This window comes from Schistocerca nitens, chromosome 1 (assembly GCF_023898315.1).
Source record: "Schistocerca nitens isolate TAMUIC-IGC-003100 chromosome 1, iqSchNite1.1, whole genome shotgun sequence".
In the NCBI taxonomy this organism is placed as follows: domain Eukaryota; kingdom Metazoa; phylum Arthropoda; class Insecta; order Orthoptera; family Acrididae; genus Schistocerca; species Schistocerca nitens.
Window position 1 is genome coordinate 800602551 of NC_064614.1, and position 25021 is coordinate 800627571.

Sequence of the window (25021 nt, forward strand, 5' to 3'; positions counted from 1 at the left end):
AGTGGTGGAAAGGTAAAGAGAATGTGGCGTTGTTTGCTGTTCCCATGGTGTGGAGGGAGCCTAAGGACCATGTTACTGATTGTTATTTCTGTCTAACAAAAATTCAGAGTCTTACAAACAAAAAGTCGAAGAGGCACATTGTTTACCCAGATCTGCCTTCAGCGAGAATGCCAGTGCAGCATTCCGACAACCTTCCAGTACCTTCAAGAGCTCGAGGTCAAATTCCGAGTGACAGTGAAATAAGTAGTACTGAAGAAATCACAGATGATGATTCTTTATATCACTGCACAAGTGAGTCATCGCCACATTTGTTAACACAGGCAGATTTAAATGATTTAGTACGTGATCTAGGACTAAGTAAACAAAAGGCGCAGCTGCTTGGTTCAAGATTACAAGAGTATAATCTACTGCAGCAAAGTACTAAAATCAGTGTGTTCAGGCACAAAGAACATGCCTTTATTTCTTATTTTTCAACTGACGAAGCACTGACATTTTGCAATGACGTTGCTGGCCTGATGAAAGTGCTGAACTTCACTTATATTTCACAGGAGTGGAGACTTTTCATAGATGCATCGAAAACAAGTCTGAAGGGTGTTTTGCTCCATAACGGAAATAAAATACCCTCTGTTCCAGTATCTTATGCTAGTTTGACAAAAGAGAATTACGAATTCGTACAAAGGATGCTAAATTCATTAAAATACAATGAACACAAATGGTAAATATGTGCAGATTTCAAGGTAATTGCTATGGTACTGGGGATGCAGCAAGGCTACACAAAGTATGCCTGTTTCCTTTGCGAGTGGGATAGTCGAGACCGAAATTCTCACTACGTGAAAAAGAAATGGCCTAAGCGAAGATGGAAAGTTGTCGAAAAGAATGTATAACGTGAAAGTCTGGTAGCTCCTGAATATATACAACTTCCACCGCTTCACATCAAACTTGGCCTGATGAAACAATTCGTGAAGACCATGGATCCAACAGGCTGTGGTTTTGCATATCTAGCTACCAAATTCGCCCGTCTTTCAGCTGCAAAAATAAAGGAAGGTGTATTTGTGAGCCCTCAAATCAGGGAGCTGGAGAAAGATGCAAATTTTGAAGCATGTTTAACTGATAAAGAAAAAACCGCATGGGACTGTTTCAAGATGGTGTCGGAAATCTTCCTCGGAAGAAGAAGAGCTACTAACTACAAAGCAATGGTGAAGGATATGATCAAAGCATACCAGGATTTGGGGTGCAATATGTCTTTGAAGGTACATACGATGGACTCTCCTCTGGACTACTTCACGGAGAGTTGTAGTGACGTATCGGGTGAACATGGGGAAAGATTCCATAAAGACATTTCTACCATAGAAAGGCGCTATGAAGGGAAGTGGGTACCTGCTATGTTAGCAGATTATTGCTGGAATATAATTCGAGAGAAGAAAGATTCACAATACAAGAGAAAAAAGTGATGTGCACTACAAGGCAGTGGCTAATTGTTTGTCAATTTTCTGTAATTTCTCATGTCAAATAAATGCTACAAAATGTATACACAAAGGTTACTGTGTTATATGTTAGATCCCACAATCCATTAATGTGATGAACTTATAACATCATAAAGATGTGAATTGTTTGTCGAATTTCACCTCACGTTTACTGCACTATATCAGAAACTGAAAAGGGAAATTAAAATTGCGATTACTCATAAACTATCCCTGACAGAAAAAAACCATAAACAGTTTTCAATTCAGCACTCAAAATACAACTATGATCACAATATTTTTTATCAGACATAGAAAAAAAGGTTTTTTTTTGTAGAACAATGTTATTATTAGGAGTAGTGTGGCTGTAGGTTGGCTAGTACCTCCATGTGCATATGGCGAGAGCAAGTCATTAATGTGTGTTTGTTTCTGGGTTGCAGTCCAGTTGATGGAGTTTGCATGCGTGGACACAAAACGGTGAATCTATCTTCACAGGCATACGCCACTTAGCGGTGCAGTTCGACCGTGCAGAAAAAAAACAGGTCATAAAAATTGTGATGTGTTTGTAGGAATACTCTTAAATGCAAAGATAGATCAATGGTCATACCGATGTGAGCACATATGAAGGTACCACATATAAAAACTTAATCGGATAGGATTATTTTTTTTGGAAAATGTAACGGAAGTGAGGCACGATTTGGAAACAAGCGGTTTCGATTTTCTTCGTGGTAAAAAGTTTCACCACCACTTGCAGTTGGCAAGAGAAGGGAAGTTGGCGAAGTAAAGTTGCTGATAACCTGACATTGCACAAACGTCTGGGATTAAATCCCAAGTTTTCCCGCTGTGTCTCATAAGACGACATTGATGTTGATGTTGATTTGGTCAGTCATGCCGGAGAATCCTTTGATGTCATTGGAAAGAAGAGTCTTTGTGCTAACGGTTTCATCCACTCACGTCCCATCATAAAAAAGACACACCCCACACCCCACGAGGAGATAGAGTATTCTGCACTGAGTAAGAAATCACTTTCCATTGTAACTGTAAGTCGTTGTCTACAGTGACCAATTTCATATAGTACTTTGTTGGCTATACATATAATATTGGCAACAGCACCTCAGGTTCGAAACGAAATGAGGGATCCTGTCCGAAACCAAGGCGTAGGTGCTTAAATTATATGAAACTATATCGTCGCAGAGAGCATTCATGCCTAAACTATCTATGATGTGTACAAGTATATGCAGAACGAAGAGACGAGTGCAAATCTGTACCAAAGCCAGGATTAAAACGCGAGTCTCAGACTCTCTAGGCAGATAAACTAGCCACTAAGCTACCCTGACGCAGTGGCTTTCCACAACTCCATGGACTACCTCAGCACTTCTCCCTCTTCAAACCAGTCACTTCAGTCTGCATTCATACATCATAACTGTTTGACACTTGAAAAGGTCTCTGGAGCCGTACACTTTCATATGACATAACATTTAGTTCAATGGGGATTTCTTAGCATACATTCTACCAGAAGAAAATATTTTTGTAGAATATATACACTTTTGTAGCCTACTACTGCCTAGTATGGCGAAGTTTGTGTAGCACCGTACAATAGCACTCTGTTAAATGAAAAAATATCTTTCGATGGTGAAACAAATTTTAGGGATGATGCTCTAGGAACTTGTACAAACCCAGTTGCACCCGTTCACAGTTACAGACCTTTTTTCGCCTTTTATGTCGACTGAAAGAAGGGCTCCTCCCGCTTGGTAAATAACAGAAAGACCCGTGATGAGTCGACCGAAATGTCTTGGTGTGGCGTAATTGAGCGGCGAGCCCCAGAGATGAAAAAGCAAATAACGGACCGACGGCGTGGCCATTACGTGACCTTCTGCTGCTAGCAAGGCTCTCCGTCCCACAGAATGAAATTCTCCGCCGCTCCCAGATGGCCGCCTTTTCTTGTTCTTCCCGTTGTTGTACTAGGACGGCGTTAATGGCTCCACGTCCTCCGACAGAAGCAAAAGCCGACTGACAAGTCCAGTTGTGAGGTTTCGCCTTTGTGCGTTCACCACTCACCCGGGCACAATGACACGTTTTGGAGACAACAGCGACATCTATTATGACACATAGTATTATTGTGAAAACAGATCAAAATAGAGAACTGCAACTGAAATAAACCTATTTTTCGCTCTCCAGTATTGCATTTCAACGCGACCCCTCATATTTACGCGTTTCATGTGACATGGAGTCCTCTGCTCTCGGTTGAAAAGCTTCTGATACCACTGCCTTCGTTCTCCTTCTGTAATTTTAAAACGTCTTTTATTAGCAAATTAACAATTCCTTAATACTCCAGAAAGTGTCCTGTTTTATTTAATCTGTAATGTAAACAGTTTTACAAAATGATTACAAAATTGTGCACATACACTTACCAGATACAGCAGCCCTCATATCATTGGACGTCACATCAATGTACACTTGTATTCCAATAGATGAAACAATCAGCTTCATCACACAAGGATTGAAACAACAAGGAATCACACCAGACACACACACATCAATGAAATAACATCCATACTATGGACAATAACATCACAAAATTATTTTGTGTTCAATAACGAAGTTTATTCTCAACATGAAGGACTACCAATGGGTACACCAATTAGGCGCCATGTAGCTAACATATTTATGAACAACCAGGAGAACATGATCTTCTGATACATAATAAAACCAAAGAACTACAAAATTTTTATACTGGTACCGTTATGTCGATGACATAATATGCCTGACTGATGAACCACATACACACATAGAACAGCTAAACAATGAAATAAACAACTTACACTCAAAAATCAACTCAAAATTAGAAACAGAAACTAACAGCACACTAAATTTTCTAGATCTCACCATATATAAATCAAACGACACACACAACTTCACAATATTCAGGAAACCGGCAACCAAAGGACCACCCACCATTCATAATCTATCAAACTACCCACTGACACATAAGCAATCAAACTTCAGAGTCATGCTCCCTAGATAAAACAGAACACCCATGAACAAACAGAACTACAAATAAGAACTAAACACAATAAAACAAATAGCAGTAGAAAATGGTTATGATACCCAAATGGTAGATAAGTTAAATCAAAAAATATGTAAACAGTGCAAAAATTAACATACCACACATACTTAAATCCTCACCCAACACAGAACAACACAAAACACAAACAATGACCACACACACACACACAAGACACAATAAAGCAACAACACACACAAAAAAAGAAATGGCACATACTCACCTGTTATAACAAGATTGTTCACGGAATAGGCAACATATTAAAGAAACAGGGACTCCAAATAGGATACAGGACGGAGAACACAACACAGAAAAAGATCAGAAAACAAGAAACACCAGCAGATAAATTTAACAGATCAAGAATATATGAACTCACAAGCAACACTTGCCATTCGGTTTACATAGGACAAACATACAGAAACTTTAAAACCAGATATTCACAACATCTCAGAGCTTTAGAAAGCAACAGCTCCCATAGCACATTTACTGACCACCTTATAGCAACAATTACCACCCTACTACAATAGGAACAGGCTTAAGAACACTAAAACCCAGCCGCAGTCTATACAGCAAACTGACTATTGAGGAAAACTTCCACATACAGAAGGCAATAGCAGAAGGAAAACAGATCATAAATGAATAAACTACACTGTGCAAGGGCACACTTTTTAACACATTAAAGGAACTTTACGAAAAAGACAACACAAACAAATCAAGTCTACCCACAAACACACACACACACACCCAAAGGTAGAATGTAAACAAAATTCTAATTTGGCGCTGCACTCTCTGGTGGACAAATGAACACTGACTGGACTGGGACACACAACAACCACAATTTCACTGTGTTTTGGTGAAGTGCAAAAGTGCTTTAATGACCTTGTTTGTGAAATTACGTGTTGTATTTACGTGTGCATCACGACACCTCACCACGATGCTGAGAATAAAAGGGCTTGCCACACGAAAACGTAAGTAAAAACGAATACAGGCGCGAAATATCGCGACAAACTAAATTACGTTTAGATGATAGGTTAACTACCAAGAAAATTTCTCATCAACATGGTTTGGCTGCAGATGACAAGCTACCTGTAATAAATAATACACAAGTGGTCCTGAAAAATCATGCATACCAAGTGTAAAGGTATTAACAATATCAAACGGACTATTCATCATATAAGACTGATTATGCCTTTCAGCGTTCAGTCTGGAGCATAGTCCCCCTTATAAAATTCCTCCATGATCCCCTATTCAGTGCTAACATTGGTGCCTCTTCTGATGTTAAGCCTATTACTTCAAAATCATTCTTAACCGAATCCAGGTACCTTCTCCTTGGTCTACCCCGACTCCTCCTACCCTCTACTGCTGAACCCATGAGTCTCTTGGGTAACCTTGCTTCTCCCATGCGTGTAACATGACCCCACCATCTAAGCCTGTTCGCCCTGACTGCTACATCTATAGAGTTCATTCCCAGTTTCTCTTTATTTCCTCATTGTGGACAACCTCCTGCCATTGTTGCCATCTACTAGTACCTGCAATCATCCTAGCTACTTTCATATCCGTAACCTCAACCTTATTGATAAGGTAACCTGAATCCACCCAGCTTTCGCTCCCATACAACAAAGTTGGTCGAAAGATTGAACGGTGTACAGATAACTTAGTTTTGGTACTGACTTCCTTCTTGCAGAAGAGAATAGATCGTAGCTGAGCACTCACTGCATTAGCTTTGCTACACCTCGCTTCCAGTTCTTTGACTATGTTGCCATCCTGTGAGAATATGCATCCTAAGTACTTTAAACCGCCCACCTGTTCTAACTTTGTTCCTCCTATTTGGCACTCAATCCGTTTATATCTCTTTCCCACTGACATTACTTTCGTTTTGGAGATGCTAATCTTCATACCATAGTCCTTACATTTCTGATCTAGCTCTGAAATATTACTTTGCAAACTTTCAATCAAATCTGCCAACACAACTAAGTCATCCGCATATGCAAGACTGCTTATTTTGTGTTCACGTATCTTAATCTCACCCAGCCAGTCTATTGTTTTCAACATATGATCCATAAATAATATGAACAACAGTGGAGACAGGTTGCAGCCTTGTCTTACCCCTGAAACTACTCTCAACCATGAACTCAATTTACCTTCAACTCTAACTGCTCCCTGACTATCCATGTAAAGACCTTTAATTGCTTGCAAAAGTTTGCCTCCTATTCCATAATCTCGTAGAACAGACAATAACTTCCTCCTAGGAACCCGGTCATATGCCTTTTCTAGATCTATAAAGCATCGATACAATTCCCTGTTCCACTCATAACACTTCTCCATTATTTGCCGTAAGCTGAAGATCTGGTCCTGACAACCTCTAAGAGGCCTAAACCCACACTGATTTTCATCCAATTGGTCCTCAACTAATACACTTTCCTTTCAACCATACCTGAGAAGATTTTACCCACAACGCTGATTAAAGAGATACCTCTGTAGTTGTTACAATCTTTTCTGTTTCCATGATTAAAGATTGGTGTGATTACTGCTTTTGTCCAGTCTGATGGAACCTGTCCCGACTCCCAGGCCATTTCAATTAGCCTGTGTAGCCATTTATGACCTGACATTCCACTGTATTTGATGAGGTCCGACTTAATTTCATCCACCCCAGCTGCTTTATTGCACTGCAATCTATTGACCATTTTCACCTCTTCCTCAAATGTGATCCTATTTCCATCATCATTCATATCCCATTGTACATCGAAATCTGAAACATTACTGATCGTATTTTCACGTACATTGAGCAACTCTTCAAAATATTGCCTCCATCTGGCCAAGGAATCCTGTTTGAACTAAATATCCACAGAAATTTGTAATCATGCAGTAAAAATGTTCACATTACAGATTAAATAAAACAGAAACCCACTGATGATGGCACAGTGGTGCTGGAACGTGTTTCGGTACTCAGAAAAAACGGTGTTTTGCGTAACTAGCGGAAAAAACATCCTACAATTTTATCTGCCAGCACGATAAACACAAGGATCTGTAAATCCAAACGATGAAAATCTACATTATGCGTCTGTAACAGCAGATTTCGAAAGTTTTTAAGCACTTTTTTAATGTTTATGGTCCATATTCACTTCTGAATAACGAAAATCCGTAGACAAATATTTTAGGAAAGAGTTTGTAACACATAAACTTCATTAAGACGTTAACATAATTCAATATTTCTTAAAAAATATTCTCGCTGTTGCAAATTCACATTAGGTATCCTTTATACTTCTCCCGCCAACAGCTGCGTCTTCCTCTAGTATCAGTACTCAAGTACTACTTGCGGCGTCTTGTTTATTAATCTAATCCCCCCAAACTTACGTGATTTTTTTTCGACTACATTCCCAAACGCAGGCTTTATTTGTTTGTTGTTAGCAGTCACGGCAACACTGCATGTAATTTTCGGGTGGTTTCCCATTCCGACTAAACACTAAAAGAATACTAGGCTGGTACCCACGTACTGCCTCAACTTTAAGATTCGCGAAGTTTACGGATTTTCGAACACATTCTCACACTTTCGCATGGGAAAAAAGTAGACTCAGACTGACAGGGTATACAAATATTGTCCTGCAGTGGCAGGGGAATAGAGGGGGGAGGCACTGCAAAGAGGAAGGGCCCCCAGGTTTCCTCTGTCATTAACATGACGAACTACAAATTAAGATTTCAATAAACAAAAAAAATAGGAATGAATTTCCAGTATCTGCTCCTAAGCCCCTGAATCGATTTGTCATAGAAACATCAAACTTCGCATATATATATATATATATATATATATATATATATATATATATATATATATATGTGTGTGTGTGTGTGTGTGTGTGTGTGTGTGTGTGGATGGGTGGGTAATTGTGTTAATAAGGCTTAATTTTAGTGTACTGAACGCATCTTATGTGACTGGAAGCCGCTTCTCTTTTTTGAATTGTCAATTTTATGCTGAATTTATCTGATTTGTTAACTTCTGTTATCTTTGATGTACTGAATAAAGGGATAATATCGTTCATCGAAAACCACGGAACTGATTTACACTAGGTGAATTGCAATTCACAGTGACTAACTAGAACTATGTATTAAAGGATCAGTGGTCAAGGAGCCAGAATAGGAATTGTAATTACACTGGACCCTTGTGACTTAATGTACTACATACGCATCCTTCCTCTTAGACAACAACCTCCATTGCACCCTCGAGGCTATATCAGAGATATACCCAATACAGAATATTAGACACGTTTCTCTCTCCTCAATTCAGTGCACGTGTGACATGTTTTTAGGTCACATACTGGTGTGTATGGAATGTGGCATACATGCAGGAACAGCTTGTCTTGTTATAGTGATACTGCAGCTGCAGATAAAATACAGGGGTTACCCCAAATACAGCTGAAAACATCTTATGGTGTAGTCTCAAACATCTAAATGCTGTTACCTCGTGTGTGTTGTGTATGTAATCAGTTTGAATTACTTTAAAATCATCCTATTTGAAAAATTTTAAGTCTAAAGTCGAGGAATATTTAGCTAATACACCACGGTTTGTCATACTGGACATTAGATGTTCCGCATCTCATTAAACATACACAATTTAGGAAATTGGATTAGCAGTTCTATAAGATTTTCCGACGAAAATGTTGCTGGATAAAGGAAAGTGTCATACTCGACTGTACCTCTCTGTCATGCGCAACGCTTCACTTGAAGCATCTACCACATCAGATTGATCTCTACAACATTCTCATGCTGACTAAACGATCTCATACATGTCGCTCTCCGTTGAATCTTTTGTATTAATACAACCTGGGAAGGTCACCCCACACGAAAACGCGAAATACAAGTCCTAAAAAATCGTACAACCCCGCCCCCCTTTCATTTTGCTACTTCAGATCACTTTCAGATGTCTTCTAATGGTTTTGAACAGTTTCCAGTTTCTAGTGGTTCCAATCTGTACGCGAGAGCAAAAATTGCGGTCACGCTGTTTCCCAAACGGGAGAGACCATGTTTGATGGGGATGCAGCACCACAATGTCCTTGGAAAAGGATTGAAACGCCAAATGTTGTCAACAGCGTGAAAACTTATGAAGAACGCCTTCCTGTCGCTCATCGCACTACGCACTATCATTTTCGATTTCTTAACTATTGGGATTCAACGCCCCAGGGGAAGCGATGGTTTCTTTGACGCCCTTTATGCCACCTCCTGCAGCTTTCTCCAATCGATTGTGAGTGGCGGTGTATTTGGAATTTACTTCTTAGTCACTCCCAAGAATATCACGCGATTTCAATGCTGAGTAAACTGTTGGAAGAAGAACAAAGAAGAAGAAGAACTCCTACAAACACCTTGTAGACTCTCCGGCTCCGGGGCAGGGGGGATCCGAATAACTGTCGAATTTAAAGAAACAAAGGCACACCTAGTAGGGTAATGATTAAAACAAATATTCTAGTACAATATACATACTAATTTCTGCATAAACATTTACCACGCAGGATGTAGTAAAAAAAAGATATTAATGGAGAATACAGGATACTTGTATTTACTGTAAGTACGTACTAACGGAAGGAGGTTACAAATTGTTCTAAAGAAAATGGCAGGTTTGATGGTGACCACTCTGTTAGGTGATATACGATAGATATGTTTATAAACCTCCATTTCTATTTATATATGTAAAATGATAATATTGCATCAACATGTGTTGGACTGCGTGCCTTGCATCTTGTTATTCCACAGGTGTCATAAATTATTACTGTTCCACACAAATGATGTTATTCCACAGGTCTCAAGAAAACGACGTAATCTGTGCCCTTTAGATCTGGTTTGATCACTGAAGTAGCGTTGTGTGGCTCAGGCATAACAGGACAAAGAGTTAATGTTTGTTGTCCTTGGCCACATCGCTGATATGCAGCTTTTGCAACAGTAGACTCCGGCGCGTTAATCTGAGTTATCAGTTTGAAAGTACTGTATTACAATAGCGAGGTTTTTTTTTTTTTTTAATCTAAAATGCAGGTACCCAGTTATTGAATTGACACCGTTTCGTCTTATTGAATTCGGTTGGTTTGTGTGACAGCTTCGGTATGCTAAACATTCGGGGTGAAGCAACCAGGCTGTAATTTTGTGAAATATTTTGACGGAAAACGAAGTACCTGCGGAGTTTGTGTGGTGTGATGGCTGATGTACGCTATCTACAGATGTGGTACAAGGTCAGCATTGTCTGAGATGACGCAAACTTTTGCACGGAGTTTGGCCACGTAGGATATTCCAGCTTCGTTGAATGCTATTGCTGTGGTCCTGTTTGTCATTCTTTAGTCTGTAGCAACTTGTAGGTTGTTCATTCCCTCTCTCTGTTCTGGCTGTTGTAAGAGTGTTCTATGGTGACTTTTTACACCCTGATGTGGGGACGTGATTCCAGAAATTACGCATGTGCGCTGATGGTCAAAAACCTTTCTGTATTTGGGTAAAGGCGAGGGGTTTCCCCATTAGCAGCAGTTGCTGTGAAATTATTTTACGCCTCATGCATTCTGGTGAAAAATACTAGGAAGTATATGTATGGCCTATCCACATTAAGTGTGAGCAGAAAACTGATGACATATGTTTATAGAGTGCAGCAATCAGTTGTCCTTTTTCTTTTTTGCAAATCCAGATTTTGGGCTAGTGCTTAGCAATTATCAATGCACTATGTTATAATCTCATGCATGTTAGTTCCCTGTTCTTGGGGCATCAGTCACAGTTCTTTGAATATTCAAAGTATTCAAAGAACTGTGCTGATGTCCGGACAACAGGGAACTAACATGCATCGAGATTAAAAAATAGTGCATTGATAATGGCTAAGTACCATTTGAACTCTGAATTTGCGTAATAACACCTGCAAGAAAAAGGACTGATTGCTGCGCTCTATAATTTATAAATCACGTAACAGTGCTGAGTGTGCCCACTTTCCTAATGGAAGGTAACCTGATGATGATGCAAGTCTTAATAACGCTCAGCCTGCATGGCATTTTTATGCTAGTGGACGGTGTTGTATTTAATACAACCACCAATACTAGTATAAGCATTTTCCTTGCACCTCAATACAAATGTCAGCTAATTTTCAGTTTACAAGTGACGCCACAGTCCATTAGGCGAGCTTATTTATTTGTTATCCATCATAAGGATATGTATGAAAACCTAAGAGCTGTTATACTGACCTGCTTTAGAATAAACCTGTCTTAAGGCGCACTACGGTATCTTAACTGCACTCCACGAGAAATGAATTACTTAGGCAGTTGATGCTTACGCTATTGGAAGCGAAGCACGTAAAGCAGTACAACTACAACTAAGGTGGTGCATTTGCGCAAGAGCAGTTGTATGTTATGTCTGCTGTGTCCGTTGGTAATTGGAGAAGAGCACTCAATAGTTCTTCTGTGTGTTGTATGTGTTAAACAGTGACAGTAAGTACCAAAAATTAATTATGTACTTTCACATGATTATAGTTAAGTCTTTTGAGTAATGATAACACTTCGGGTCAGTTTTTATTAAAATCTACGGAGAATCTACGGAGTTTAGAGCGTCTTTTAAATTATTTCATTTCTTCAAAGCTATACGAGTTTGTTAATATTTCGTGTCAAAGATTAACCTTTCGAGTATGGTAGTGTTTCAAAACTTTTTATTAAATGAGAATCTGTGCACTAAACTTCAAAATGCTTTTAGGTTTCTAGATTTTTATTAATATTGCATTTATGAACCTTTAAATGCTGTATCCAGTCTGAATATTCTTAATATAAAATTGTTCTATAGTTTCGCATTCCTGCCCTACGTAAGAGTTTGTGGCAATGCCATGGTTATTACACAGATCTCAGTTACAAGTCTATGGCCGTTAATGGCGTATTGTGGTGCCCAGCATCACATTCCAAGCTGGTGATCCTGCAGGCGCGATGGAATCTCTACTGCGGCCTGGATATTTTTTGGTCTTGTCCCAAATAAATATTTGAATAAATGATAGTGAGCTGAACCTGGTTCAATTAGTAAAATGACCATCTCGCCACTCCTAACCACTAAAATTTCGGTTTCCACACATTCCTTTACGATCCTCTGTGTTGTATGCACAAACCGAATACACAACATAGCTATCCTAGTCATCATGCGTAGAATTCACATAGAAGCTTAGCATTATTGAAATATTCTTATGAATGCAGTCCATCCTCCAGTTGTTTAGAGGTAGGAATGGGTTAGTTCGTCCATTCCGAATACATAAAATATGCCACAGCTCTTTCATAATATTGAAACGAAGTTCGCAACCTGACCTGTGACTAAGGTATCTGCCATTTCAAACATCGATATCCTACAGTTAAGCAACGCCTGTGCTGCAGTACTGGTCTGTTGGATTGTAATTTCTAACATTGCAAGAAACAGTTAGAAAATGGTCAGTGATCATAAGCCCATACCATTTCACATATGTGTTTTGCTGAGGATATCGAGCTCAAACGTTTGAAATGACTTCGGCCCCTGATAACCTCTACAAAGAGAGTTTTTGATGCAAAATATCCACCATCTTCGTACTGGTACACAGTCCTTGATACTACTTCATGTTTCACTTTCCATTTTCCCTCCAAAACCATCCCAAATATATCTATCTGTTGCCTGATTACCACCATGATCTGGCAACACATTGTCTTGAACCTGTTGTAACAATTCCTTTTGAAAAACTGCTGAGACCACAACATATGGTCTATATCTCACAACAAAACCTCGTGTACGATATATTGTGACTGTGACTTAAAAGCCTGGCAATCTTTATCCTCTGATAGTGGTCGCTGCTGTTCTCACACACTCTTGCCCAATTTACTCAACATGGCTTCTTTGTGACTTAATGTGTCCACATTTGTGTGTTTCCTACCTGTTTATGGATTTCACATAATCAGATTCACTAAGTTTGAGAGCCCAATATATTAAATGACTAGATGGGTCTTTCAGACCAAGCAGCCATTTGAGGGATCTGTGATCCATTACAGCTTTAGATTTTTTAACTATACAGGTAACCATATATGACCTCTAACACGTCCTTTGTAGATGTTGAGCAGTTACGCCCTGCTTTACTTAGTTACCTCGAAGAATAGCTACTAGATGCTCCTACCCAGTCATTACCTGAGCCAAAATACAGCTGATCGAATCATTAGAAGCTTCACTTAAGAGGATGCACTCTTTCTTAGAATCGAAAAAAATACCATATCCGAAATCAATGAGTGTTTCAATTTTTTGAATGCTAGCACACACTCCTATGGCTACTGAAACTTGACACATTTTTTAATAGTCTTTTCAAAGATTTGGCCATTTTTGTGAAATCCTTGGCAAATTTATAGCAGTAGTTACATAAGCTTATGAATGTATTTTTTTTGGGTTTTCATGGTGTTATTGTGCTGAGTTACTGGAGTGGCGGGTATCTACATATCTGTGAAAAACATGTCGCTAAATTTCAATAGTACTTCCTCCACATCTTTATGGTCACTGATTTCCAAATGATCCACTTCCTGTTGCTTCGATAGTTTGCTTACGGCTTATGTCCAGACTCTCAAAGGTGTCATTTAAGTATTGCCAGTTACTATACACAAGGGCCGCCCATGGCATCCCAAACTTCACTCATGCAGTGAATGTGTATTGCCGGTATGTCAGGGCTCAGCCTGTCATTCGGATTTGCTCGGTCTTTATCGGAAGTACCTGGAACAGCACGACATTTCATTTGGCATTGCAGTGTGGCATTTTTCCGGCGGCACAACTCTCTGAGTTCGGCAGAATCATAGTGTCAACGCTGTTTATCGTTCACTGTTTGTTCGTGGTATGAAGGATGTTCACAGGTCCTGTGGCTCTTTGTGCACAATCCTTTAACATGAATGCGAATAACAGAAGAGAGGAACGATAATTCTCAATTCACATGATTGACAGGTACTGTTTATTTGTAACTGCCTGGGGTACCCAGCCTCACTCGGGGAGTTGATATGAGATTGTGTAGTAGTTGGAATAAAAGGATAAGCTTTGAAGTATGAGTTAAAAAATAGTACTGAAAACATATTCTAACTATTTTCAATACTTGTTTATAAACAACATTTTCCGTTTTGTTATCTGGGGTGTGTACATATGTACAAATTTTTCGAATTTCCTACTCGAGAGCAAGCTACGTATAGTTGACCATGATGGAAGCAGGTGTCTTTAAGGATGATGACATAATAATTTAAGGTTTGTCCTTGCACTTCGTTCATTGTAAAACTGTAGATTAATTTGATTGGAAATTGCAGTCTTTTAAATTGGAATGGCGGTTCACTAGAGATCAATGGTATTCTATGGACGAACAATATGTGTCCTCTGTAGTTTCCATTCATATGTTCGGCTTCGATGATTTTATTCGATACCGTTTTGGCGATCATCCTTGTTCTGTTAAATAGTTTTGGTGAGATGAGATTTCTAAGTAATATGGTCGGCGATCAAATGTTTGGTCAAAGGAAGTGTAATGGCATTCCTGGTACTTGCAAAGGCTTCGAAATTCCATAGAGAAGTTCATACATTTATCAACGTTTACCATCGTGTCGATCGATTTGTATATTCTATCTTCACGGGGAATTTTCTTTTGAATATTAAAGTTGATATCATCGAAAATACTATTTTTAGTTGCCAAAATTTCCACTTCAAATAGCCAGTCCCAGTTGGTATAGTTGTGAACAATATTTGGATAAATTTTGTCAGTTAGTTTCTTTTCAGTAATGGCTATGTTGAAGAAATCACTGATGAGTTCAATGAGGCTAGTCGTCTGGTCAGTTGGATATATGCCATCGTCTATTTGTAAAAGTTATTTAGCAAAATGTGCTCTTGTTTCGTCTCTCGATAGTTCAGCTCTCATAGTTTTTGCTAGTATCAGTATTTGTATGTCTGGCCAGGGATGTCATCGATTTAACCATGATTTTTCACGTCTACTGGCGTTGACTTGGGCATAACTGGAAGTATTTGTCGAAAATCTCCTGAGACTATGAGTAGAGCTCTTCACATTTCTTCCAAGTTTCTTCGGAAGTCCTCTAATGTCCTGTCCATAGCTTCGAGTGATTGTGATTGTGATTGTGAGATGTGCCATTCTCATTATAAAAAGATGATAATTTTGGCATGCACTAGAAGTTCACGCCATCCAGATGCTCTTGAGATTTTGTATACCGGAATATATTCAACGGTAGTTGTAGGCTGGAATGGACACTTCATCTTCCTTCCATAAGTGTGGCTGTGTAATGTCTCTTGCAGCGGTCTCTCCGCGATATTTTCAGAAATTTTATAAATTATATAACTCAGAACATATCTCAAAAATCTCTTCTTATCTTACCGATTCCTAAACTTCAATATACGATGATTATCAATGAAAAGTAGTTTCAAGCCCTATTATTCCTTGGAGCGTCCATTTACTCCATTGAATAGCTTCTCTGCTATCTGTTTTCTCTTACGAAAAGAATGAGGCAATGCTTGCCGATTAGCCGTGAAAGAAGGAGGATGTATATGTATGTATTGTTGAGCTAGTCACCATCTTGATGAGAGTCTGTATGAGAAGGAATTTAATACATGAACTAAACAAAAGTGTGTTCGCGTATTATTTAACTGATTATTATTGACAGTGTCTGCTTACTACGCTGTGTTGCACGGGATCAGTGGGGAACGTCTGATTTGCACAGGACGAACCTGCCGTTTTGTATGCTCAAGATATCCAGTTATTACTTACTAAAAATATGCTAACACGGTCTTACTAGCAGATCTCCGGTCTTCCCCAAGTGATCACCGAAAGTTAATAATTATTACAAATGTTTTCAGGAGATCGACTGACAATTTTCGTCGCACCGAGACTTCGAAATTGCTTCACTGCCTTATGGAATTTAAGTTCAGCTCAGTTTAATCAGGATAGAACAGTATTGAACTATGTGAATGCGATAAGCCTGTTTTGTGAATGAAAATTCCCTTAACATACGCATGTTTCTACTATCCTGATCAGTGAAGCTAAATCAGGCCGGTGTGAGAGAGTTTTTTTTTTAAATTTTAGATTAAAAAAAATATTAAATTTGGCTTTACTGTGACAGGACACATTTTTGAGCATTACTTAAACATTGTGTGAATTTTATGTTGCATGTGCACGAGAGAAAAGAAGACGAGGCCTGTTCCAGAAGTCACTATTTCGCCACAACCTACGAGAACGTCGTTCAGGCCAGATAATATACAATTAAATTTTTGTAGATAGAAATTTAGAATAACTATTTAAATGTCTATCGGTTTGAATCAGATTGATTGAGTGACTGTTGGGTTGAACTTTAGATAGGAAGTGTTTATTATAAGTGAGTGTCATGCAAAGTTTAGGTCAGTGACATTATTAACTCAGATGCGAGTGACTTTATATATTTGTTGTTCTGTGTATTAATGGTTCTTACTAGGGCGGCTTATAAAATGGCAATGCAACAGCAGAGCGAATCACTACAGCCCTCAGCTGTTTCTGAGGTGAGGGAAACATTAGACGCTAGCTCAACTGAAGTAGTGCCTAGCGGCAGCATTAATCAGGCCCCACAACAAAGCTTAAGTGTTTCGATGTCATCTGAGCAAGACGAAATTATTCTATTGACTGTAATCATGCAGCAGTTAACACTGTTAGCCAAAAATGTAACAGACTTAACTAAAGCGCAAATGGAGACTAAAAGGGAATTAACTAAAGCGCACATAAAGACTATAAGGTAAATGAATGAACAATTAGCAGTCAATCAAGTGAAAGTGGAACAATTAGCAGCCAATCAAGTGCAAGTCCAGGAGCAATTACCAGCTAATCAAACAAAGTTGAATGAGCAATTAGAAGCTAATCAAGCGGAATTAAATAATAAATTAGTAGAGAGTTTTCAGAAACTTGATGATAAATTAAATAAAACTACGGAAGAATTGAAAATTCAGAATGAAAAGACAGAATTAAAATTAGCTGCTCAAATTGAGCAAGTCACTAAGCAGTGTAATGAAAATGCGAAGTTACGCCTAGAGCTAACCGAGTACGTTGCTACTAAGCTTGATACTATTAAAGAGCAGGTCGAGTCAATGCCACAGATAGTTCAAGCACAAGAGCAGATGCAATGTTCTATGGCGGTAATTCCGGTATTAGTTGAAGTTCAAGATGAATTAAAGCAACAAGTAAATGAGACGTCAGTAGATACGCAAGATTTGAGACAATCGCAAGACAAGATTCCGAAGGACATCCAAAATTTGGATAAATCCATAAATAACATAAAGGAGAGACAAGACGAGGTTGATCATAAGGTAAACATTCTCGCGGGAAAATTCTCGCAGTTAAGTTGGAAAGGCAAAGCATTTCTTCAGACAATATTGAACAAACGGTCAGAGCACCTATACATTCTATGACCGAAATAGTGACTAGATTGGACTGCGTAAAAAATTGGAGTGTGAAAAAATTGGGACTTTGTATGGGCGCTGATGACCGCGCAGTTGAGTGCCGCACAAACCAAACATCATCATGGATGGGGGATACAGTGCTACTACGTCATATTACTCCCGTGATCGTACCAGGACTCGTTTTAGAGTTTTAGCGGCACTAATATTGTACACTTGCTTTGGTAATACATACTGAAGAAACGACATTACAGTATCATTCAGTGAGTATTTGAACATTTAGATGATAATGAAAGAGAAAAAAATTACAAGTATTGATAGACGGGATTCATTGTTGTATTCCTCAATAAGTAATCGGTCCTAAATTTGTGGGCATGGAGAACTTGAAGAAACTGGTGGTACAAATAGTAAAGTTCCTGAAGTCGCACCCATTAATCCGTTGTCCTCTGCAACAGTTTTCAGTGGAAATGAACGAAAAGTATGGAGACTTCACATATTACTACAAAGTACTTTGATTAAGTAAAGGGTGAAACGTCCCCTTTGAACAATTGTACAAGACTGTGTTTAAACTGACACACAATATTTTTTAGCGCAACGCAATCTGACTTTCAATAATCCCTACAAAAGAATGGCCCTGACTAACATTAACCTATACCTTTCACAAATCACTTACCTCACAAAAATCTTTGTTACTGGAACTACTGCAATACAGCGAGCGCCACTACTGCCAGCTAAATAAAGGATTCAAACTACGGAAGGCACTATCTACTGATAGACATAGTTAGCAAATGAAAGATTTTAATAGAGAACAAACAATTTATTTACCTTAATAGTCATCATATATATATATAGCAGTTCATGACATCCAGTCTTACAAATTTCAAAACTCCGCCATCTCTCTCCCCACATCCACCACTACTGGCGGCTCACCTCCAACTGCGCAACGCTACGCGCTGTTAACAGCCAACAGCCCAACACTACAATGGCAGACAACAATGCAAACTAGCCACAGACTGCACACAACACAGCCAGTGATTTTTCATACAGAGCGCTACGTGGCGTTACCAATAAGAAAACCTAAACAGCCTACTTACAAGGGGAATGCCTGAAACAATTTTTCGATTTAAAACTCGCTATTGTGGAATTTATGAAGTAAAAAGGTAGGAACGAGAAATATAGGATCTTGACTGGTTCCAGACTTCGCATTGTAAATGGATTTACTTCTGTCTAATCTGATGAAGGTGCATTTACAAAGAAAATCGCGTTACAAAGACCCCCCAGTTCCGTGAGCTCAGTGGCGTTTAAGTAGCGCAAGGTTTGTGGAATTCGTTGTGGCCGTGCATGAATTAAAAGGATAGTCTTATAAAGCTTTTGAGGACAATGTCAGCCGTGCATCTCTTTTCTAGCTGTTTTCGAGACTGTTTTCCCGGTTCAGCTGAAAGCACCATGTGAATGTGCAGACGTAACTGACTGACCTGCTAGGTAATTCCAGTTTCGGTGACAAATCTTTTTACGTGAAAACTGTCTAGGACGTCTACTTTGCTTTCTTTCCATGACGAAGCTGCAAAAGTGTTACAATATTTCGATCAACACATTTGTGTGAACGATCATTTTCTCGATTATGAAACTAAATAGGTCACTATTACGTGGCTACTTGAGAGCGAAACTCTGTGACATTGTCTGCGTCTGTCCGTAGGCTAAGAGTTTGGCTCAAATGGCTCTGAGCACTATGCGACTTAACTTTTGAGGTCATCAGTCACCTAGAACTTACAACTAATTAAACCTAACTAACCTAAGGACATCACACACATCCATGCCCGAGGCATAATTCGAACCTGCGACCGTAGCGGTCGCTCGGCTCCAGACTGTAGCGCCCAGAACCGCACGGCCACTCCGGCCGGCCGCTAATAGTTTGTATCAGATAAAAATTATACTATGATTTCGGCGCTCCGAAAACAATTAATTAATGTTGAAAACTTTCTTTTTTTTTATTTAAATTGTTCAGAAGAGTGAAATATAAAAGCAAGTCGTATGCAGTGCGACTGCTCACCAATTAAAATGCGGCGCGTTCGCTGTTTTGCCTTCTTCTTCCACGTCACGCTCAGGCAGTGTGGCGTGGCGGTGGAGGAAATGTATCGCGAGACTGAGTGCTTTCGCACTCGGGCCGAGGTATGGTCCGCGCGCTTTAATCTTGGCTCACCATCCAGGTCTACCGAGTGGTGACGCCAACCCAGTAGCATTCAGCCGTTGGGAGGCCAATTGAGGGGGTACTTGACTGAGCAGTAGCGGCAGCCGTCACGAAAACTGACAGTGGTCGGGAGACCACTGTGCTGACCACTGTGCTGACCACGTGCCCCTACGTGTTCGCATACGTGGATGCCTAAAGGCTGAGGATGATACGGCGGCAAGTTAGTATCGTTGGGCCTTCTAAGCCTCTTCGGACGGTGTTTGTTTAGATACAATCATCAGTTCCTGAATAGGTTTCAATTGCGGGGTACGTTTTCTATGGTTAGAAACTCGAATGGCACAGAAATCGGTACTGCGATGTACAGCACGCTGTTCCTCATGCACGGACATAGTTGCGTTACAAACCGCCGTGTTATAGTCTATAATTCGTATCCTTTTAGCGGCACAGGGTTTCAACTTGGGGTCAGCGAAGCGGAAGAATTGGCCGAGTAAAATGCATGTTCTGTAATACTTCAACCGATACTGAGAGCAGGATATAAAATTCCGAGGCATTACTTTTTAGCATATGCTCGCAGCTGTCAGCACACATCGATTGCTGTAAGGAAAATGCATTACAAAGCATTTCTTTATGTGCTACATAGTCCAGAACAGTCATAGTCGTCAAAAACATATAGACTGGGGTCTTATAGTATGTATCGCTTTATAGTGCAGTGATGCAGTCAGATACTAGTTGCAGTGTAAGTGCCCCTCTACACGTAAACACTGCTACATTTGCTACGTAAGTGTGTGTTTGAGGGTAGAAAGTATGGTATGTGTAACAAACACTTATCATATGCTCCAGTACACTTTAAGCGAAAAAAAAATATTTCGTGCTATTCTGCCGTGCTCCAAGGGATTTGACGTTAAAATCCAACTTTTAACCCTACCTGCGGAGGACATTTTCAAGGGGAATTGTAGCTTTGTTGAATGTCCTATTTACCCTCTGGCTCGCTATTGACTGTAGCAAAATTATGCTTCCACGAACTTCCCCGTAGTGGCGTGACGTCACATGATTTCTATATACGAGCGTAACTAGCCTTTCTCATCTGCCGACGTCCAGTGCTACTATCATCCCATGGTGGAAGAGCGTAACTAGCCCTTCTCATCTGCCGACATCCAGTGCTTCTATCATCCCACTGTGGAAGACTGGTATGCATCTTCTTCTGTACTGAAATCTAAATTTCATTTTGTTCCTCTTCTTCCTCCTTCCTATTAAAATTCCTGGGGGGTTTCACAATCTCTATGGCTTCTCTTTACAGCCTTTCATGGTAACCTCTTTGGTTGCCAGTACTTCTATAAAAATGAATATGGTAGTCTGCTGGCTGTAAAGCATGTTCCGCAACAGTTAGCCTGTCAATCTCCAAACTTCCACAATTGCACTTCCTCTCTTCCAGTCGTTTTTTGACAGTTTCTTTTGCAGTACCCACGTACATCTCCCCACAACTACAAGGAATCCTATACATTCCAGCTTTCTTCCAGCGGCTCTCGTGCGTCCTTGGCAGATTTTAGGTAATCTTGTATCTTCCGTGTGGGTGTGTAAATTATCGCTTTCTCGAGATTTTTCCAATGCGGTCACTCGCGTCTTTAATGAATGGCAGGAAAACATTGGATTTCACCGGTGTTTGAGCACCACTATGATTTCTACGCGATGGTGTTAACGCTCCTTTCACTTCCGCGGACGAATAACCATTCTTGAGCAATGCATCGGTGATATGTTTCAATTCTGCAGCTCTGGTACAAGTGTCTTCCTGGCGCTATCCGCCAAAGTTTTTCTGATGCCTCGCTTTTGTTGTGGGAGGTGTTGTGTTTGGAATCCCTAAGTAGGTGAAGATCTGTGTGCATGGGTTTTCGGTAAACCGTGTAGCCCAACCTACCTTCTTCTTTCTAGAAAACTAGCACATCAAGAAAACTTATCTTCCGCCTGCCTCCTCCTCGTCCTACTTGGTAAACTGAATCTTCGGATTGATCCCGTTCAGATGTTTCTGAAAACGATCCAGTTCCTTCCCGCCATGATGCCACAAAACAAACGTATCATCCACGTAACGGAAATCAGGTATTCGGTTTCTGGTTAGCAGTTCCCAACACCTGCTCCTCAAATTTTTTCATAAGGAAGTTCGCTATAACTGGGCTTTAAGGGGCTCCCCGTAGCAACACCATCCGTCTGTTCATGGAACTCTCCGTTACGTTTAAAATACGTGGTTGTGAAACAACATTTAAATAGTTCTGCAGCTTCTGGAGGAAAATTCCTATTCAGCTGATGCAACACTTCATTGAGTCGAACCATAGTGATTAGCGACACCGCATCAAAATTAACTAATGTGTCCTCCGGCTGTGCCACTGTGCCGTTCAATTTACTGATACAACGTGCCGAATGCTTCACATACGAATCCGATCGCCCCATATATGGTCGCAATAATTGTAAGTAGGCTGTTTATGTTTTCTTATTGGCAACGTTACGTAGCGCTCTGTATGAAAATCACTGGCTATGCTGTGTGCAGTCTGTGGCTAGTTTGCACTGTTGTCTGCCATTGTAGTGTTGGGCAGATGGATGCGAACAGCGCGTAGCGTTGCGCAGTTGGAGGTAAGCCGCCAGCAGTGGTGGATGTGGTGAGAGAGATGGCGGAGTTTTGAAATTTGTAAGACTGGATGTCATGAACTGCTATATATATTATGACTACAAAGGTAAATACATTGTCTGTTCTCTATTAAAATCTTTCATTTGCTAACTATGCCTATCAGTAGTTAGTGCCTTCCGTAGTTTGAATCTTTTATTTAGCTGGCAGTAGTGGCGCTCGCTGTATTGCAGTAGTTCGAGTAACCAAGATTTTTGTGAGGTAAGTGATTTGTGAAAGGTATAGGTTAATGTTAGTCAGGGCTATTCTTTTGTAGGGATTATTGAAAGTCAGATTGCGTTGCGCTGAAAGTATTGTGTGTCACTTTTGTTTGAGTACGTTTAGTTTTGCTCAGCTGTTTGAAAAGCAAATAATGTAAGAGGTTTATCAGCACAGTATTTCATAAATTTTTCTAAGGGGACGTTTCGTATGTCGGCCCTTAGCCGAGGATACCTCACTGGAATCTTCTGATTTTTTTCTTGTAGTTTGTGTAATTAGTGTAGCTTTTGTTTATTGCTAGCGCGTAATTGTAGAGAGAATCTCCTTTGCAGTTGCAGTCTTTCATTGTTGTACAGTAAAACAGTTGTGGCATGCATGTAGATTTGCACCAAGTATTTCGCAGCTGCGCTTGCAAATAACTAGATATTATTTTCAGTGCTATGTTAATGTGTTTTCTTATTTTGCTCTTCAAATTGTGCTTTTCTGTGTTGTCGTGTGAACTATTGTGACAATAATGGCGTGTGAAAAAGGTAATACTAGGCTCCAAAGTAAACTGAGAAATGACAGTGAAGACGACAGCAGTTTGTTAGCGCCACCGTGTAATGAATTAACTAATGTTCAACATAGTAATTCGGTAATTGTGCATAGGGAAATGGAGTGGGCGGCAAATAATGGCGTAGCCAGTGAAACAATTAGTGAACAGGGAAGTATTATTGATCGATCTGTCGGCAATAGCTCGCCTCAGGAATCCGAAATAACAGGACACAATCTCGCAAATACTGCAGATTCAGGTTTTGGGTCCTCACAGTTTTCTCATATAAGTCAAGACACATTTTCTGCTTGTCAAAAGGTGAATGTTGCCGGTGCAACTTCACTGCCGAAAAGCACTGAGGAACATGTTTCAGACACCAGTGCATTGTTATTACAGTTAATACAACAAATGGGACAAAGGCTAAAAAAGTTAGACACAACGCTTGAACAAAATGAGAAACAAATGGGACAAAATCTTCAAAAGTTAGTCACAATGGAACAAAATCTTCAAAAGTTTGACACAATGGAAGAAAATCTTCAAAAGTTAGACACAATGGAACAACACCAGAGACAAACACAGCAACAGTTAGACGCAATGGAACAAAAGCTTCAAAAGTTAGGCTCAGTGGAACATAAGCTTGAACAAACACGTGAAGATTTAACTACTGAGTTACATAACATTGAATCGAAATATCAAAAAGTCTGTAATGACGTAAAAATTTCACAGAAAACATCAGCATTGGGACAGATATTTACACTTATTTCAAAATGTGCTGAATGAAATGCCTCATGATTCCACTGCTTTACCACCTACTCTTGTACTGAAGAATGAAGAACCACCGAACAGAATCAGAGAGAATGTACCTTTCCCGAATACACGTATACTTCGACACAAAGACATAATTGATTTGGCTCTTAAAAATATAAAATCTGCAGCAGACAAAAGGAGAAAACTACACGGTAAAGCAAATGCATATAAATTATATATTGGTCAGAAAGTTCTCATTAAAGCTCATTCATTGTCACATAAGAAGAAACGCCTGAGTCACAAATTCTTTCTACTTTACAATGGACCTTACAGAATCCGACGTATACCACATGATAATTGCGTTGAAGTTGAAACTCTGCGTACTCGGAAGAGTAAAGATTTACACCACATTTCACATGTAAAACCGTTTATTGAAAGATAATCTGCTTTTTGACTTTGTCTTTGCCATAAAACTTTTCACTTCACATTTCTAGTATGCATTGTCAGACTTAGAAACTGTTACCATGGAACAATATTTGAATATCCAGTCAAGAACCAAGAGAAATTATTTAAACAGAAATTACGAATGCATTGTTATAGTGAGATACCAGATGACACAGTGGTTAGTTTATGTGACAGCTACACGATTTTATCACGACGCTACTAATGAGTGACAATTTACAATGTTGCTTTTGCAGTGTTTCTGTTTTATATCTGCACAGTTTTTCTGTATTATTCTGGAAAGTAAAACATGTTTTAGTAGTAATGGCTCTGA